Below are 19974 nucleotides of genomic sequence, written 5' to 3'. Positions count from 1 at the left end.
AATGACTGACTGCAAAACGTCCCTCATACTTTGGATCATGGACCCTGGATCCTGGAATCTAGTGATTTGGGAAAACAGCAGCCCAACAGCAAACTGGCTGGAGATAACTCATCACTGCTGTGGTGGCTCCCAGGCATCTGAAAAATGGCACGCATGGAGGTCCTGAGGGGCCGCCAGTCTTCCCATTTCAGAGGTAAGTATATCTCAAGGAACTTGAGTTGTGCTATGGGAGAGTTATGATTTCATTTCCGATACAGAGGACAGCTGTAAATGGATACTTCAGGTTTATTTTTCTGAGCTATGTATGTGAAGATTAACATTATTGAAGACAAAAGCTTTAAGGTATTGAAACATATCTTTTTATTCCACAAATTTCCTATATATATACCAGTTCAACCATGAATCAAAAAAATACACGTGAGCATATATAATGAATAATCCATTTGGGTAAAACATAGAGTAAGTGAAGAATAAAGGTGGAAAGTTAGGCTGGGATTATACTGTGGATGGACATGAAGGTTTAGTGGAGAATCTTGTAAATTGATTTGGTAGACAAGAAAAAGAATTTCAAAGTAGATTTTTATAAAATTATAATACTAAGTCATGGTCATGGTACAAAATTCAAATAGTACACTTTCTTATTAATCCTTCCAAAAGTTTTCTATACAATCAGTTTTTTGAGCAGAAGCTTGAGGTGACCAGAATTGGTATCTCAGGAAGATTCCTTTAGAGGTAATGTGAAGGCTGGGTTACAAAGGGAGAGAAAGGATGGAGATTAAAGACAGATCTTGCAATAGGAGAGCTGACAGGACTTGGTGACTCATTAGTGGGAGGAGCCCTAGAGAGCAAACAGAGCTGATTCTCAATATAAGTCCATGTTAACAGGGTGGGGATGAGGGTGCACTCTCATTGGCTGACAAATGGAGCACAGGAAGAGTGCTATTTATAGATTTGTTTTTGAACCACAGTGGATTTGGGGTAACCAGTAGGACCCTCATTTGGAAATATAAAGCAGGCAACCTGGAGCTCAGGAAGATGCTGAGGATAGAGATGCAGATTTGTGGCTCCCTCACCTGGAAATCACACTGACATTTCTGGGATGGGTTGTGTAGTGTTCCAAAAAACTACTTCCCAGAAAACAAATAAGAAGCCAAGTGAAGGAGGAGGAGCCAGAGAAAGAGGCAGAGAAGGAGAGACCAGAAATGTAGGAGAAACACCAGGTAAGGACATTCTCCCAGAACCCAGTGATGGAATTTCAAGAAAGGTTTATCAAATGCCACAGAAATGTCAAGGACATTGGGTCTAGTAATAAAGGAGTCACTGGCAAACTCTGAAAGAGGAATTTCACTAGAGCAAGAGGCTAAAACCAGAATAGGCAGGAAAGAGCACGGGAAGAATGCAGAATTCAAATTGCATTGGCGGCAAAGACAGCCATATCTTCATTTATTCATTCACTTACTCATGCATTAATCTATCCCACAGATAAATTAAATTGTGCCTCGGCACTGCACCAGACATTGGGGGTACATCTCAGGCCTCGTGGAGCTTACATTCTAGTGAGGACAAAAAAAATGAGTTAACAGGAAAATAAATTAATAGTGTTGTGATAAGTGCAGGTAAGAAGATAACTCAACAAGTGAGAGTGGCATTGGGGCGGGGCTGTGTGGAAGAGAAACCATCATGGACCAGATGACCAGGGGAAAGTTGAAGAATGTGGGTGTGTTTTGTTTTCACAGGAGAGACAGAGCCCATTTGTAGGTTGGAAGGAAAAATCAAAGGAGAAAAAGAAACAAAATGTGTAAGATAGAGGAGCAGTAATTTATGGAGGAAAGTGCAAGGGAAATGGGACCGTCTTAGATCCAGGGCCTTGGAGTTGAGATGAATCTTTGAAAGGATCAGGGACACTTCTTCCTCAAAACAGGATTGAGGGAAGAGAGGAGACGTAAATAATTTTCTCTAGAGGAAGGAAGAGGAAGGAGAGGAGAGGGTCCTACAGGAGAAGTCACCTCAGTGAGGTAGACTGGAAGATCATTGCCAAAACAAAGAGACTATCCTTCGGTCTGCTGACCTGAGTTGCCACCGCACATCAGGAACTGTGCTGGGGACCAAACCTGCAGAGTCAAGTAACACAGAGAGCTTATAACCATCTTGAAGAACAGAGATTTGAAAACAAATTATTGCAACTAAGTGTAATAGGGGCCCTGATAGAAAGATGCACTAGGTGGAGTGGGGGCCTGGAGGGAGGGCATGTCAGGACTATCTGTGGAGGAGGGAGAGACGGGGGTGCAGAAAAGGCTTCCTGTAACTTGGCAGCTGAATCTCAAAAGATAGCAAATCTCTGGGAAGTAACCTGGATGGCGAAAGACACTCTGGACAGAGACGCGCCATGTCCAGAGGGATGTTCAGAACACAGTGAGTTAGAAGGGCAAATTTGAATGGACAGACTATCAGGTTCAAGGGTGGAACAAGGCAGGAGAACAGAGTGACACACCTGAACAGAAGGGTTGGAGAGGTGGGCAGAAGGCACTTATTTAAGGGGGGTGTACTTTGCTCCTATACGTGATGGTCGTCATTGGAGAGTTTGAAACAAAGCAATAACAAGGTTAGATGTCACCTCTGAGGCCATGTGGAAGAAGTATTGGAAGAATTCCAGATGAGAGGCAAGGAAGACAATTAAGACAAGGAAAGTGTTTGTCTGCATTTGGGAAACAGCTGGTGGGATAGAGAGAAGGAAACTGAAAAGAGAGGCTAAGGTGGTGAAATGAGGGGGATTTGGCCTCTGTCTGAACGTGAGCGTGAGAAAAGGAGAGTCTAGAGGACCTCTGGGTTCCTGGCATGGGTGACTCACAGATGGGGTGCCAACCCCGGAAACAGGAAGCAAATGTGACAGGAGAGCAGGCTTGAGGTAGGAAGCTAAAGTGTGAAAGTCTGAAGGTGGTGAGGAGGAATGAAATAAGCAATCAGCCAAAAATGGTTGTCAAGAGACCTGAGGGTCAAGTAGAAACATGAATGAGCAGTAAACTAACGTGGAGGCGATCTACGTTTCCCAGCAAATTTCAAGAGTAGAGCAGAGAAAACAGGCTCATTTTTTCTCTGGAGTGAGGTGTGGGGATATGAGTCAGAGAGGGCCCAGTGGAAAGAGCAGTGAGAGAATAAGAAGGGTCTGGTTGAAAGTGCAGTAGAGCTCCAGGCTGGGCTGTGAGGTGCGAAGTCAGAGAAGAGCCCAGGGACTGAGCAGGAGATCAGGAAGAGTGAAGCACAGAAAGTGCTCTGAGGTCAAACAGCAGTTCAGGAGAAGATGAGGGAGACGTGCCTATGGTCACACAGAGCATTTCAGTATTTGGGCTAACGCAGATGGAGCACTGGCAGGTGACTTTCAATTCAAGGTGTGGCCATGTTCAGCTGCAGTTTATTTGCACCAAAGTGATGCAGTCAGTACGAGGACCTGATGTGAAATGTGGATGTTGAAGTCACTGGGACTCTCGGCAGGGGGAGGGGAGGCGCCCATTGAGGAAGATGGAGCAGGGCCCTGAAAGCCCTTATTGTGGTTTTTAAGACCGGGTGCCATCTGTCTCCTTCCAGTCTCTCTCCATCCAGCTCAGGCTGTGCCTTGCCACTCGGGTCCAGCTGGCCTTCTTTCAGTTCCTTGAATATTCTGGACTCTGTTTCACCCCAGGGCCCCCACAAGGGTAATTTCCTCTTCTTAGAATTTCGAATCCACTTCAGCTCCTAGTCTCCTTTCCTCCACTCCAATCAGATCTCATTTTGAATGTCACTTCCCCCGAGAGACTTTCCCCAAATCCTCGGGCCATAAATCTGTGTTAGAACCCTCTGTTAGATTTCCCCAAACTACCTCGCACTTCTTAGCACTTGCCACCATTGTAACACATTATTTCTTAATGGTTTGCTTACAGCCAATCTCTCCCAATGGGCAAGCTGTCTGAGGGCAAACACCATATCCACCTTGTCTACCAATACAACTCCGTTCCTAATAGGGTACCAATGTATGTGTTTTTATCTACCCTTGGCTCAGAGGACCGGAAGTGGCACAGTACAATTGTATGGAGTATTTTGATCCAAGACATTGAATTAAATAAATTTAAATTATTAGGTAAACTGTCTAAATAAAGGTAGAGGAAAATGGTTCACTGGTTGTCAAGAGAGCTAATCTTTCAAATTAAGATGCTACAGTCTGTAAAAATAGAAGCTTCTATCCAAAGGACTGCTTTTCAGTCTTGGCCAGAGTATGCCACTGCCAAATTGTTCTTCTTTAAACACCATTTTCATCATAGCTCTTCCCTGCTTAAAAATGTTCTCAGACTCCTTTCTCCTTTCCTGAACAAAGCTAACGTCCTCTGGTGACTTGCAGTGGCCTCTATGTGACCAGATTTTTCCTACTCAACTCAGGCTGGGTTTTTTAACCTTCCAATTAGCTTGCTGAGCTCATCTTCCACCTCAGTGACTTGGCCTACATAACTTTTCTCTCCCCAAAGACCCTTACCTTCCTCCAGAACCCATCTGTCATTGTCCCTGTCGTTTAAGACCTGGCTCCACAAGACGGGGTCATTTCTTGCCTTGCTAATGTATCCTCCTTTGAATTTGATTGCATTTGATAATCAGGACCACAAAATAGTACTTAGCTGTATACTGTTCTGGATTGCTCAGCATAGACTTTTAGCAGTTATATCTCAATATCTCCTAATAAAGGCTAATAAATTCCTTATCTAACCAAAGGGAACCAAAACTTAAAATTACTAAATTACTCTGTATCCCCCAGACCATAAGGTTGGTCGGGTTTTCTATTTACTGGATGTCCAAACACCTGTAAAAATCATTTGCCTCAAGAATTTCTTTTCAAATTAAAAACATTTTAGAAAATGTATTTGAGCAACCTTTTTTCCCCTGTGGTTTTTCTTTTCTAGTTTCCTGTAAGCAAATGTTAGTTGACAGGGTATTTTGGAGTTGAATTATGAACAATCTCTTTCTAGAACACAAAATCAACACTTTGCTGCCGTAAGCATCTGTCCCCAGCTACTTACCAAAGGTCATCCAGTGTTTATGAGCGAGGCCAGACGGAGGGTAGGAATTCCTGGTATTCCATGTATTTTTACAATTGGCTGCACTCTCATAACATATTAAGAAGTTGCTCCAAAGCATGTTTAAAGCAACTCAGGACTTTTTCTCTGACTCTCATTTAGCTAAACAACTCTTTCCAGTGGTTTTCTTGGCTGCATATTCCATAGAAATTAAGTAAGCTCTGCCTTCTAGCCACTGAAGGAATATTTCTTACAAAACTGAAATAGATTCCATTAAAAAAAACTCTAAGTACTAAGTCAATTAAAAAAAAAACCTGAAAGTAAGTCTACAGCACAAATGCGTTATGCGTGAAGTCCTTCTATTAATGACAACCATGATATTAATAAACATATTAATGTAATTTATTATTTTCTATTAATACAACATTCATTATGTGCAGGGCTAGAATGCAAAGTTATTCAGTCATGAATCAGCTAGAAGGATTTCTTGGAGAATTCAGAGAATCTGGGATTGTTTTGCTTAACTGGGAAAGCTGACACTGGATCATGGTCAAAGCTTATGAATAGTTTTTTATAACCATAAAGCTAGGTGGTTCATGTATCATTCTTTATCCTTTGAGAAGAGGTAACACAACATTTCTAGGTTCAGTGTTCCTCTTGCAAATTAAAGGGGAAAAAAAGGCTGTAACAGCAATTCTGGAATATCCAGGAACTCTGATCTCACAGATGAGGAAGCTACCAAATATGGACACACAGAGTGAGATAATTTTCCAGTGCAAATTCTCTGAGGTACACAGCGTTGGGAATACCCTTATTAAAATTTCCTTTTCCAAATTCAATATAAAAAGTTCTGTTTAATTGTTAGAATACAACTGATGGGAAAAACAATAATCATGATGTGGGGAATCACCCAAAGTTTTCTATAGACTCATCGGATCCAAGTAATCCGAGGCACTAATTTCAGAAGACCTGGTTCAAGTGACATTTCCTTCTGCTCCGTAATGAGCATCTTTCTGTTTCATGCTGCCTGTGCACAGTCCACATATGAGACCAGGGGCATCACCCACACAGAAAACAGGCCAAAATATGATTGCCACCCGCACCTGCTTTTGAAAATGAATCTACATCCAGATACAGACTAGTCTGAACTTGTACTGCATGCCGTTTGGCTTCAACAGGACTCTGGCTTGGGTGCTTAGTAAATGTGAAATACAAAGACCAAGAAAGTGTTTCCATTTCTACAGGTATCAGATTTGCTACCTCTCACAACCCAGTGGCATAAAATTGTAAAAGCCCAGGAACCCCATTTGCTCCCTGGGAGAAGATCCCCCTCCCCACATCCCCTTGCCCAGCCAAGCTAATTTTTTCCAGAGAACCTAATGCTCCAGGAGTGCAAAGTTCCAGCGTGATGAAGGAAAGGCAGGACACCGGAACCAGGCTGTGCTGCCACTTAAAGAAACAGTGACCTTGGGCATATTCCTTACCCTCTCTTTGCCTCAGCTTTTTATCTGTCAAATGGGGATAATTTAGTGCCAACTTTATTAAGTGACTATGAGAATTAAATAGATTACTGCTTATAAACACTAGAACGTTACCAATCACATGGTGAGTGCTATGTCAGCCATTAATCATTATTAAATTAATACCAAAGCCCTCGAACATCACCAAGTACATGGTAAGAGCTGTGCCAGTGTTAAGTGTTATTATTAAATTCATGCCAGCCATGCGGACATTCTCTAGAGGGTTTCCCTTGTCTGCCTTAAATAGACATCTTCACGCGGGCTCTGCATTGACCTTGCCCCCACTTTCTGAATTTTGTTCTTGCTTCCTCACTGTGTTTTCCTCAAAATTGGACAGTTGTTTACACCCACAGTGTAATCAGCAAATTCCCTCTCACGTAGTCTGAGCTAATGGGCTCTGTGGGCACCTGTCCTCACATCCTGTTTCAGCCGTTGATGCTAACATTGTAATTCTAACATCACAATGCATCTCTGCTGGATATCACAAAAGCTTTCTGTGCGTTATCTCATTTCTTTTCATCTTCACAATAACCCTGGGAGGAAGGTACTCTTTTCAGTTCTACTTTGCACATTAGGAAACCAAGACACTAAGACTAAAAGGTTTCCCTGTGTCCCCCTCACTGAAAATGACAAGGTCTGTGACGGAAGTGGACCTATCCCCACGGCCTTTGCTCTCCCGTCTCAGCCCCCTGTCTCCCAACCATTGTGGTTGGTATCGATCTCACAAAACCTCAGACCCCAGGCCATCCTCCTTGGTAAGTTCTTTACCTCTGTCAGAGCAAGACCACTATATTTCTAGACTGACCGGGAGACAAGAAACAATGGCCTAAGAGCTGATCATGCTTCTTACATTTTTAAACGGTTAAAAACAAATCAAAAGAAAAATAGTACTTTGTAACATAGGAAAATTATATGAAATTCAAGCATTAGTCTCCATAAAAAAAGGTGACAGAAATGCAGCCACGTGCGTTTCTTTACATAATGCTGATGACTGCTTTCAGACTACCCCGGCAGGGCTGACTAGAGGCAATGAAGACCCGGCGGCCCACAGAGCCAAACGTGCTGACTCTCCAGCCACCCCTGCTCTAGACCTTTGCCACTCACTGTGTAGTTGAGAGACCAACAGCGTCAGCCTCACCAGGGAGCTCACTGGAAAAGCAAAGACGTGGGCCCCATCTTAGAATCTAAACCAGAAGCTGCATTTTAACCAGTAATCTGTCTGCACGTGAGAGTCTTAGGGGGCCATGTCAGAGAGGTTTGGAGAAAGATGTTGGATTCTGAGCCTGACACTCCTGCTCCAACACTTCCTGTGCATGCAGCCTTGGATGTTACACTGAAGCTAATCCTTAATGCAGGTTTCTCATCTGTAACGGGGGTCCAATACCATCTACCTTTAAGAATTAGATAGAGGAGTAGAGATACTGTCTATTGTGGACTCATCCCAGTGACAGTCACATCGCAAGCGTTTAATTGAAACTGAATGGTAGCTCTGAAGATTATGAACCCTGGACATTTGGGGCATGTGACTTACCTAAAAGGACTCTGCCATCTTGGCTTCATGGAAACTGAGGAAACCGACAAAACTTTTCAAGGTGTTTGATCAAACGTGCAGACCATTTCAGTATGTGCTATTGACTGAATGTTTGTGTTCCTCCCCCACCAAATTCGTAGGTTGAAATCTAATCCTTAATGTGTTGGTAACTGGAGACGGGCCTTTGGGAGGTGATTAGGTCAAGAGGGAGGCGCCCTCCTGGGAGAGATCAGTGCTCTTATGAAAGAGGCCCCAGAGAGACCCCTTATCCCCGTCCCCTCCACTTTCGCCCCCAAGAAGACCATCTGTGAGTCAGGACGCAAGTCCTCACCAGACACTGAATCTGCCAGCCCCTCGATCTTGGACTTCCCTGCCTCTGGAACTATGAGAAATAAACTTCTGTTGATTATAAGCCACCAATCTTTGGCATTTTTATTATCACAGCCTGAATGGGCTAAGACAGGGCATTTGATCAAAAGTGAAGACCTAACAGAAGGTAAAGCTGACAAAGAATGAGTAAGGAACTACTTGCCTCCTCCTCATCTCTCGAATTTCCCCCACCTGGGCCCTTGACCGCCACCTGCAGGTTCAGCCCCACTGTAGGCTCTGGGATATCCATGGCCTTAGTCAGTGTTCAGGTGACTCAACGAGAATTCAGCTCCACTCGGAGACCTGCTGGCACCGTGTGCCCTCCATTCAGCAACTAGGTGCCTGCCTTATGACTCTATAGTCACTCAACAAATACTTAGTTGGATGGCTCCTAGGTGCCGAGCAGAGGGCCTCCCAAGGACAGACATACAGCTCCTAGGGACAAGCGGTCCCCTTACACCTCAGCTGGTAGACTTGATCTCCCCAGCTCTCCCAGGACCGAGGTCCTCCGGCACCTAGCCCCAGCCAGCACCTCCTGACAGTGCTGTGATTCTGTGGGTCTCCATCGCTACCCCTCCCGGGCTCTAGGCCTTCCCTCCTGCGGGACCTCACCGATGCTAACCTGCCAGATGCCTGCCCCACTCACCCAATGGTGGCCCCCAGGCTCCAGGCCCTCCACACCTGGAAGGAATCTCCCCTCTGACAGAGCGTCCCTCTGAACACTTTAGTGACAAGCCTTCATTCTCTACCATGCCAGGCCCCACCAGCCTGTGTAGAAACAAGCCCAAGCTAATCACATCCACGGAAATTATAAAAGGAACTCTGGCTTTGTTCATTCACCTTTTATGATCATGGGATAGTCCTGTGTTCTGTGACTCATGCTGAAGTGCCTTGAGTGTGCTCTTCCCTGGGCAGTCAATTTCCCCTGATTCACGGGCCACATGCTTTTTCCCCTGGGGAGTAAGTAATTCGCCGGCTCATCTTTTTTTATTTGTTGAAATATTTCTCAGAGGTTGGATAGGTTACCTGGGAAAGGCCAAGTGGAGGTGTGACACAAATGAGTTTCCTACCAAATGATGGCATTAAAAAAGGAAGACAAATAATTGAATAGCTTACTCCTCGGGTATTGTTGCTATGGTACATTCAGATCACATGAAAATGTAAATCTTGTTCCCTGAAAGCAAATGCAGCTGAAAAGAGCACTAATTTCCCCCAGGGCTTTTTCAGGTTGATTTTCAAGAAGGATCAGGAACTATGATTTTAGCAACAAAAAGAACACTTACACTAATAATGTCCAACATGACAATGCTCCCGTTCCAGAGGAAGGAGCATGCTCACACACACAGTCAAACTGTTTCAATTTATCTTACAGTTGATTTTGTTTAGCTTGTTCAAAATCTGCTAAATTAAGCACTGGGGTCACTAGCACAGACTTGGGAGACAAGCAAGTTTCCAGTACCAGTTTTGTTGGTTTCTCGATCCGTGATTTTGACCCTGTTATTTTATCTGGAAGATGGGATAATGATACACTTGTGAAGATTAAACATGATAAAATAAAGAAAACATTTAGCTCAATACCGAGCATACTGTGAGAGTGCCATAAAAGTGTATAAAATACACGGATATGGACACTGCACGTCAGAAGGTGATAGTCAAGACTGTCCATCTGATTGACAACTGACCAATCTTAATCAAACCCTCTACTACCCTATGGAGAGAGATTCTCTACCTTCTAAATAGAAAGAAAATCTATATAGTATCTGGCAATATTTTCTTCATCCTGGACACAGTTGTCAAGAGAGATGTGAAATGTACATCCTATCTGATACAGGAAAATGGGGCACGAGAGAATGGTCATGTCCCAGGTGAGTCCCTGGGACACTCCCCATCAAGTGAGGGTCCTTGGCTTCACACAGGAAAGAATTCAAGAGCGAGCCATAGTAGACTGAAGGTAGATTTATTTAGAGAGATACACGCTCCACAGACAGAGTGCAAGAAGGCCAGAGAGGCCACGAGTTGTGGGGGGGTGTTTAGTTTAAAGTAAAAGTAAATACCCACTCCATAGATACAGTGCAGGCCCTCTCAGAAGGCGCGAGAGAGAGAGCCGAGAGAGTGACCATGAAGTGCGAAGTCATTAGTTTCCATGGGCTCAGTAACTTCATGTGTTAAGAAGTGGGAGGATTATTCCAACTACTTTGGAGAAGGGGTTGGGATTCCCAGGAATTGGGCCACCACCCACTTTTTGGCCATTTATAGTCAGACTCTGAACTGTCATGGCACCTGTGGGAATGCCATTTATCATGCTAATATATTACAGTGAGCGCATAATGAAGTTCAAGGTCTACTGGAAGTCAAATCTCCCATCATCTTGAGCCTCAAGGTCTACTGGGGGTTGAATCTTCATCTATCTTGGTGTTAGTTGCTGTGCCATTATTTTAAGTACTGTGCCTTGTCTGCTTCTCTCCTATTTTATATCCTTGGAGAAGCAGGGCAGCCATAACCTGTATCATTAACTCATATCCAACAAGGATGCCACAGATGCCCCAGTGGGGACTTCTAGTCACCTTGTGAAACCTGCCACAGAGGTGAGCAGGACAGAGGGAAGAGTGGCAAAGACAGGGAAATCATTTCTATTTCAGGGTAGAGCCAATTATGAATCATAATCACGGAAATTTCAGACTATTGAGAGACTGATTTATCTTACTAGATTAGCCACATGTACTCCAGGATATGGCAATAAAGCATCCATTTGTCATACATTACATTTTTGTAGCATGTTCAGGGCCAGGTACTGCATATTGTCTTCATTTAATACTTATGATAACTTTCTGAGTAAGTTTCATTATTACCCCTCTTCACATTATCTTCTCTTTACAACATCTTTATGTATAAACCCCTACTGAGGGACACAAAAATAGTTAAATGGGAAGACATGTCATATTCTTGAATAAAAAAATTCAACATCATAAATATATTGTCTTCCTAAAAAAATTATAAATTTAATGCACTCCCCCCCTCAAAAAAACTAATCAGTTTTGTTGGAAGGATAGGGACTAGACAAGTGGAGTCCTCCTATGAAAAAAAAAACAAGCAAGATTAGCCAAGAAAATTCTTGAAAAAATCAGAAACTAGTAATTGCATCAGATATTAAAGTATAATATTCTAATTATTAAAACAACATTTTCTTTGCATAAGAAAAGATAAAAATCAGTAGAACAGTGTATTAAGTCCAACAATATATCAAAATATGCACAGAAATTTAGGCTATGATAAATTCAGTTGGAGACTGATGTATTATTCAATAAATGGCTTTGGAAAAACGAGGTGTCCATCTAGAAAAATAAAGTAAAATTAGAGCCCCACTTCATAGCTTAAAATAAAATACATTTCAGGTGGATCAAATATTTAAATGTGAAAAATGTAGTTATAAAATATTCAGAAAAAAATTGGGAGATTTTAATTTTTTAATCTTAGAGAAAGACTTTTCTAAATATAATAAAAACCCAAGAATACAGCAATTTTTGGAAATTCTGCTTGGAAAACTAAACAAAGTTAAAAGACAAATGTGTGTATGTGTGTGTATATATATATATATGTAGTTGTAATCCATACAACAGACAAAGGATTAATTTCTATGCATATAAATAGTTCTGATACTTTAATAAGAAGAAAGCCAACACGTCAGATTTGAGCATTACAGAAGGAAAATAAAAATGGTTCTTTAAAATATGAAAGAATGCATACCCTTAGTCGTGACAAGAGCACTGCACATTAAGCTGCTATGAGATGTTGTTTCCACCCAACAGTTTCAAAAAGGTCTCCATGAGGAAGCAGCACTGCCAGGCACTGCTAGTAAGAATACAAAGGAACAACCACACTGCAGAACAATTTGGCACTATCTATCCAACTTTCAAATACAAAGATCTTTTTACCCAGCAATTCCACTTATAAAAGTGTATCTTAACAGAGATGTATTCCCATGTGGACAATGGCTCACCCACATTGCAGCATTGCCTCCCAGAGCAAAAGACTGAAAACAGCCGAATATCCATCAACAGTTAAATCATGGAATGCTGTGTAGCCATTAAAAAAATAATAAAGGAGATCACATGTGCTGATATGGGAGAGCTCAAAGGTATTTAAAGTGAAAAAAAAATATGTAAGCCTGAGAAAGAGACATAGTGAAATTCAGTAACTTGTCTAAAATAACCTTGTTGTGATAGGGCAGTTGGTACTGGAACCTGGTTCTTTCTGAGTACAAGGCCCCACTGTTCTGATGCTGTGAAAAAGTCATGTTCTTGGTAAGATGTCAATGTCAATGGACTGAGCATCTTTTGTGACTCTATGGACCCACTGTTTCTTTGGACAGTGTTTCAAGGAGGAGGGGAGAGGGTGGGGAGTGGAGTATTGGCTGCAAGACTTCACTCTAGTTAACAACTGTTTCTCAAGCAATTAATTAAAGCTTTCCCCTTACCATCTGTCAATACACCAGGACTAGCAGGGAAGATATAGCTTATAGATTCCTCTCTGTGTCTCTGGAGCAGAAATGGAGCTGAGGAATCCCGTGTTGGGAAACATGAAAGTTTGCACCCTAACACTTGGAAAGCATTCTGTACCCTAAGGAGAGACAAGAACTTACTGCAAAAGCATTTCCATCCTGAAAGGAAAAGCATTCAGCAAACGAGAGCATTAACAGTTGTTGAAAGGCATGTGGCAACATCACAAGTCAGTTTATGAAAGGAAATGAAGGCAGTGTTCTTATCTAATTAAAACAGCTTGGGGAAAGAAAGTGGGCAAAGGGTAATTACCTAACTTGGCATTTGGCCCGCAAAAGAAGGGTTAGTGTTATTTTTTCTTTCAATAACTGTCAGGAAACCTCAAATTATAATGCTTGCTTTTAGAGCTGTAGGGAATTTTTCACCCCTAAATCCCATGGTGGCTGACACATATAAATTATTTGGCCCTTGAGATGCTTCCTTCAAAAGCAATTATTCATTTTTCTGTAGATAAGGAAGTTGAATTTGATTAAGATGCTGAAGCTTTTACAAAACAATCTAAAGGCACAATCTCTGGTATCTTATTTAACTTCTAAATTCCATTTCCCTTGGTTTGGTCTTTACTGCTTTTATCAAGCGGAAGAAACCCTATTTAGCAAAAACGGGCTGGTATTCCTAGAGATGCTCTGGGGTTTTCTGGTTGTTGTTGTTTGTGAATTTGTTTGTTTTTACTTTAATCTGTTTGAAAGTTTCCAAGGCAGCATGGTATAGAATGTGGTCTATTGGACACCTGAAAACCTGGGGTTTATTTCTGGTCTGCTGTTAACCTGCTATGTACCCCTGGGCATCTCAGTGCACCTCACTGAGGCTCAGTTTCCCTAGCTGTAAAATGAGGATATGTGAAAAATAAGATAATTTTTTATCAAGAATTGCAATATACAAAGTAGATGGAGGCAAAGCCATTCTGGTAGAATCAGAAGTACCACAGAGACTTATCCTTCCTCACCCATCCTGCAGGGCCTTGAGGATGACATTCAAATCATCTCCAGGGGAGTCTAGGATTCCTATGTAGCAGGAGATATTGGTCAAAGGGTAAAGATGTTCAGTTATCAGATGAGTAAGTTCTGGGGACCTAATGTACAACATGGTGACTATAGTTAATAATACTATATTGTATAGTGGAAACTTGCTAAGAAAGTAGCTTTCAGGTCCTCCCATCACAGAAAGGAAAAAAGGTAAGTGTGTGAGGAAATGGACATGCTAATTAGCTTCATGGTAGTAATCTTTTCACTCTGTATCTATATACCAAAACATCACGTAGTACACCTTGAATATATACAATTTTATTTTTTTTAAAAAAGCAAATTATGATGTGGACAAGAAATCAAGTCATTTACATAAAATAATGAATCCTGATAAAAATACATTATCTTAAGTGAATTAAAAATAAAAGTATATGAACTAAAATTGGTTGACTGTGCTATTTTCTACAATGAATCCAAAAATAGAAACATCTTATTGAAAAGTAGTTTTAATATATTGGCTACTTGCAATTCACTGAGAGAGTAGACCTTAAGGGTTGTCACCAAACACAAAAAATGGTGCCTATGTGAGATGATGGATGTGTTAATTAGCTTGGTGTGGTATTCACTTCACAATGTAAACATATAGCAATCATCCTGCATACCTTAAACACACACAATTTTTTGACAATTGTACCTCAATAAAGCTGGGTAAAAATGTTTACTAAAAGAACTAAGACATTGTCAAAAAAAAAGAAGAAAATTACTAGTCTTGATGACTTGATGATTTCTAAAGTCCCATCAAGTACTAACATTCAATAGTTTTATAATTCTATATTTGTTTTTTTTTAAGATAAATGTATAAAGGAATTCTTGAACTCCCTTGCAAAATAAAGGTAATACTTTTCACCCAAATATGGAAAATAACCATGAAATGACTTGTATCTTTTAGTATGATTAGTTCCAAGCAAATCTTGAAATAAAACAATTTGTCCTGTCAAGAAAATGAACAATGAATAATAACTAACATTACTATGTGCCAGTCACAGTTTTAAGTACATCACACATATTAGTTTATTTAATCCTCTTAGTAACCCTCGGTCTTATTATTATCTTCGGTTTTCCAGTGCAGAATGAAAGGCAGAAAAATGAGGCAACTTCCTAAGATCATTCAGCTAGTAAGTGGCCAAGCTGAGCCTTGAACCCAGCAGCGTTGATTCAGATCCTATACACAGATCTCTGTAGTAAATGTAACCCACTGGAACATTAATTCATATACAATTTTCTCGAGTAGTAAATGTAACCCACTGGAACATTAATTCATATACAATTTTCTCGATAGAACCATAGAAGGATCAAATGTTACAGATGGAATGACTCTCAGGGACCAGTGCATCCCAACCTTTCACTTTACACATGAGCACAATGAGACCAATTTAAGAAGGGAAAAAACCATCTCTTGGCTCAGCTGAAAGTTCTACCATTTTTCCTAACATTTCTCAAAATGATTTCCATCAGAAACGGCCCCTTAAAAAATTTAAATTCAAAACAAAAAGTTAAATACATATTAGCTCAGAGACCATCAGACAAACAGAAGCTTTAAGACTTAAAGTAAATGATCATCAGCTTAGGAGGTTATTTACATTTTCTCGTGGTGAATTTTCCATTCACATCATGTGACTTCACTCTAGAAAGGCACTTTGAAGGTATGGCAGCATCCAGAGCTCTGCATGGATAGGTGAGTTATCACAAAGCAAACCACTGTAGTTAGGAAATAAGACATGACAGGCTGTGACTTTCTGAGTAATTACAGTTAAAATGCCCAGGGCCAAGAATTTTTCAGCCACCCAAGCAGTACCATAATTTTGCTGAAGTTCAAAGCCAGGGAGGTATATATGAATTAAGTTCTTTCATTAAAAAACAGTTTTTACTCTCGAAATTTTTTTACCCACATTGGCTCAAGTTTGGATGTTTGACATAATTGAGAACCAATTAAAGAATGCCTATTTGGTTCAACCAAATAAGCCAAGAACCAACCAGGAAAACCTCAAGAGTCAAGGCTTTTTTTTTTTTTTTTTTCTGAAGAATTTGTTTCAGAGCGGAAAGGCAACAAGTTGCATTTGGAGTGGGCAGGGAAGGGTACTTCTGTGAGATGCCATGAAACTCACTTGTTCCAGGAGAACAGCCGCATTTCATTCTGAGATGAAGTATGATGTCTATCTAGTTATTTTCTCTAGAGAACTGAACCTGTCTCAGGACAGACTCAGCGGATTTATTTCAAGTATGAAAAACCCAGGTAGCCTCCAAACATATATTAAAAATACAGCAATTGTAAAATTTTCTTCTAGGTTTTTAAAGCTTCTCTAATGAAAACCAGAAATCTATTAAAGCTAAAGTCTTAGGACTTTAAAAGAATAGGACCAGTTCAAAAAATAAGAGTGTTTTTGTCAGTAACATAAAACCAACAAAAGATTAATATTTTTACATATGATAAACTCATTTACACATGAATTTTAAAACTAAAGTGAACAGATAAATATTTCAAAACTCCTAAATATTCATATGGGAGACTAGTGAGTCTTCCTATAATCAAGAGAATAACAGACATGCAAAAATATACATAGTAAGTAGAGGGGCCTTGCTTCTCTGTGCTGCTGATATATATTCATTCATAGAAGAGAGAGTGGAGAGGGTATAGCTCAGCAGTAGAGTGAGTGCTTAGCATGCACAAGGTCCTGGGTTCAATCCCCAGTACCTCCATTAATAAGAACAATAATAAATAAATAAACCAAATTACCCTCCCCCCTAAAAAAGCCAAAATCAAAACAAAGAGAGAGAGAGAGGAAACTGGCTGGTTCATCTCAGGGACATACAATTTTTTCCTGTGATGCCCCTATGCATGTAATATTAAAAATTAATAAATTTGTATACCTTTTCTCCTGTTAATCTGACTATTGTCAGTTTATCTCATAGACCCAGCTATTGAACCTAGGAGCATAGAGCTAAAGTCTTTCCTCCCTCACACAGTGAAGAAAGGGTACTGTAATTACATCAGTAAATGTAGGCTATGGTCAGTGAGTAAAAGGATCGCGTGAACATCTAATATGAGGTTGTTTCCCTCAACTCCCCACCCACCACGTTGTTACTAAATCCATGGTACATCTTGCAACCATGGACTCTCAGAATCATGGAAATAGAGCTGTTTCTTCTCCAGCCTGCTAAGGTGCTTGGAATTTCCACCTTTAAGCTCTAGGAAGTTCTAGTTTCAAGAGGAATGTTTCTCAAGAAATATAACATAACATGTTGCAATCTGTTTTTGCAAATGAACCTGAATTACCTTCTTAGATTAGCCAGTCCCAGAAAACAGGCCCGTGGGAGAGAATGAAAGCCGAACTCCCTTGCTATGGAGATGGGGGGTAGGCAAAGCTGGGAGGCAGGGGTGGCAAAAAAGACAGGATTATGGGCCCCCCAGTTCCTTGGACTAAGGGAATTGAGAGACAAATGAAGAAAAGGGGGGAGCAGAAAAGGCAAGTTTTCATAATGGCTTGCACTATCCCAAATAACAGGAACTGATTTATTTCAGTTCACATCCAGCTTACTGCTCAACCCGACACTGCACACCAGCTGGTTCCTAATAACACCCTTTTTAAGATATTTATGTCATTATTCATATTTGGTCATTAATAGCAGCCTCCCCAGAAACAGAAATGAAACCAAGAATTGAATATTTATCTTCATGATGTAAAATCAAATTACTTTGCCAAGTGTTTCAGCCAAGTGTTGACAGAAAATTAAACCAGAATTTGTGGCGGGATGAATTTTCTGACCAGTTTCAGATTTCAGCAGCCCATGCTTTCCGGCAAATTGGGATAGGAGGAGCTGTACTTGGCACTGAACCAACTTCCTCCCTTCTAGTGGAGGGTCTCTGTTCCTGTTACTAGCGATTCATTAGATTCCCTTGGTTAAGTCCCTTCCCTGTGGTGGGTCTTGGTTTCTCCATTCACCCCAGATAACACCTGTAAAGAATCTGAGGTCCCTAGATAAGAAATAGCACTTCAGGAAAATTTGGCATCCATAGGGTGACAAAATCCATGACATCATTATCCCAGATCTCCCTGCAGTTACAGCCCACAAAGAACTTCTCCTGTCCTCCCAGAAAGAGTCCTTACAGCTGCCTCGAAAGCATAAACACTACACTTTAGTAATCTCAAAACGCAGCCCAGGGTTATTAAAATTTGAAGCAGGATTCAAAGCTACCTTGCAATAACTAAACTGCCATTCTTACATAAGGCTGTTTCAAAATATGTTTAACATGGATTTTCCTTTTCAACAGAGCACAATGCTGGGAAAGGGGGAGCAATTGTTCAACAGACACAGAACGTCCGATTTTAGTTCAACCCTTGATTGTCTTGTGGCAGAATTCCATACACCTTAAGAAATACCCTGTGGCTGTTTCTTAAGAAAGACTCATGAACTGAGTTTTGAAGTGAGCCAGATAGGGGTCCTCTTCCCAATTACATCCGCCTCGATTTAATTGGGTTTCTCCTGTCCCCTCCCCGACCCCTCACTCTACTCCATCCTCGCTACCTTGGGGCATACATCTTTTTTGTTCTGTGGCATAAGCACACAGGCCACAGTCCCACAGATTGTCTAACTCCAAGAGATCATATGTGCTTACTGTACGCAGTTCCTGACGTGTGAATGATGGCCTCACCATAAAAACGGCACATAATTTGGAAACTCTCCAAAACACTCCACATTACCTGAATTCCTCTTCTCTCTGATAAGGAGACATGTATTTTTCTCCTATGTGTCCACTCGATGTTAATATATATTTCTTTCTCTTTGCAGAGTTCCGTTCATCTTAATAAGATCATAGAAATTAAAGTCCCTGGCAAGGTTTTGATATCTTTTTTGAGTTTAGTTCATTCCACAGATTTCCCCAAATTTTAGATCTCCTTTTCCTTAGGAGTCTCTCCTTCTATGTTCCCCCTTCTTGTCCCACTCTTCTGATTTACCATCAAGAAATTCCCAACCGGTCTTGCCCATGTGTTACATATTAGAAAGGGAAACGCCAGAGTTCTGATTTAGAAGGCAGAAAGAAGAGTCAAAACTAGAGAAGGGCTAGCCTGAAAATGCAACCTCATAGAGACCATCATTCCAGGGGCAGAATTATGGAAGATGGGGGTAGAGCTAAACTGGGCGTTACGGACTGCTCCCGCACATCTGATTGCTACTCCCTTCTTTGCTATTGCTATTATGAATCCTGGCAGGCAAGATGGTGCTGCCTCGACCTCAGGACAACTGGAAGTGACAGATCTGAGCATGGTCTTTCGGGCTTGTTACTCCCGCTATTGCATTCCTAACTCATGAAACCGGGGAGCAGATGTAAACCAGAAAAAGGGCAATGGAAGTTCCAGGAGGGGTGAGGAGCAGACAGAGATGAGCAAGAACAGGCAAACTCTGTTTCCAAAGTAGCACAAGGGGAGCGTGATCTGAGGACTGAGGATATTCTTTTATATACATCATCTTTTATCATCTCAACCAGCTCAGGAAGTTTCCTGAGGATGTCTGGCTCCCAAGCCCACATTCTGCCCCAGCCCAGGGTCCGTATTTGGCTAGGGGACTGCCGTATGTTTGGGAGGCTGGGACCAAGGTTACAAACAGGGGCCATGAGAATTTAAATCTTGTCAGATCTTTTCTGAGAGTAATGATTAAGGGTTAAGACTTAATGGTGTGGACTTTGGAGTAAGGCGGGCCCAGTGCCAGGTGCGGCTCGGCCACTTGCTGATTGTGTAGACTTTGGGCAGATGGCTTAAGCTTCTGAAACTTCAGTTTCTTCAGCCGCAAAGTGGAGCTGTGAGGTTTAAATGTCAGAATGCGCTGCAAACACTTAGCCTACAACCTGGCCTATAGTAAGGGCTTGATAAATGTCTTCATCATCACTGTTATTATCATTATTATATTACTAGCTTGACTATCTATTGTTTGCCTGTTGGC

This window comes from Camelus dromedarius, chromosome 6 (assembly GCF_036321535.1).
Source record: "Camelus dromedarius isolate mCamDro1 chromosome 6, mCamDro1.pat, whole genome shotgun sequence".
Taxonomy (NCBI): domain Eukaryota; kingdom Metazoa; phylum Chordata; class Mammalia; order Artiodactyla; family Camelidae; genus Camelus; species Camelus dromedarius.
Note: the sequence above shows the minus strand (reverse complement) of the source record.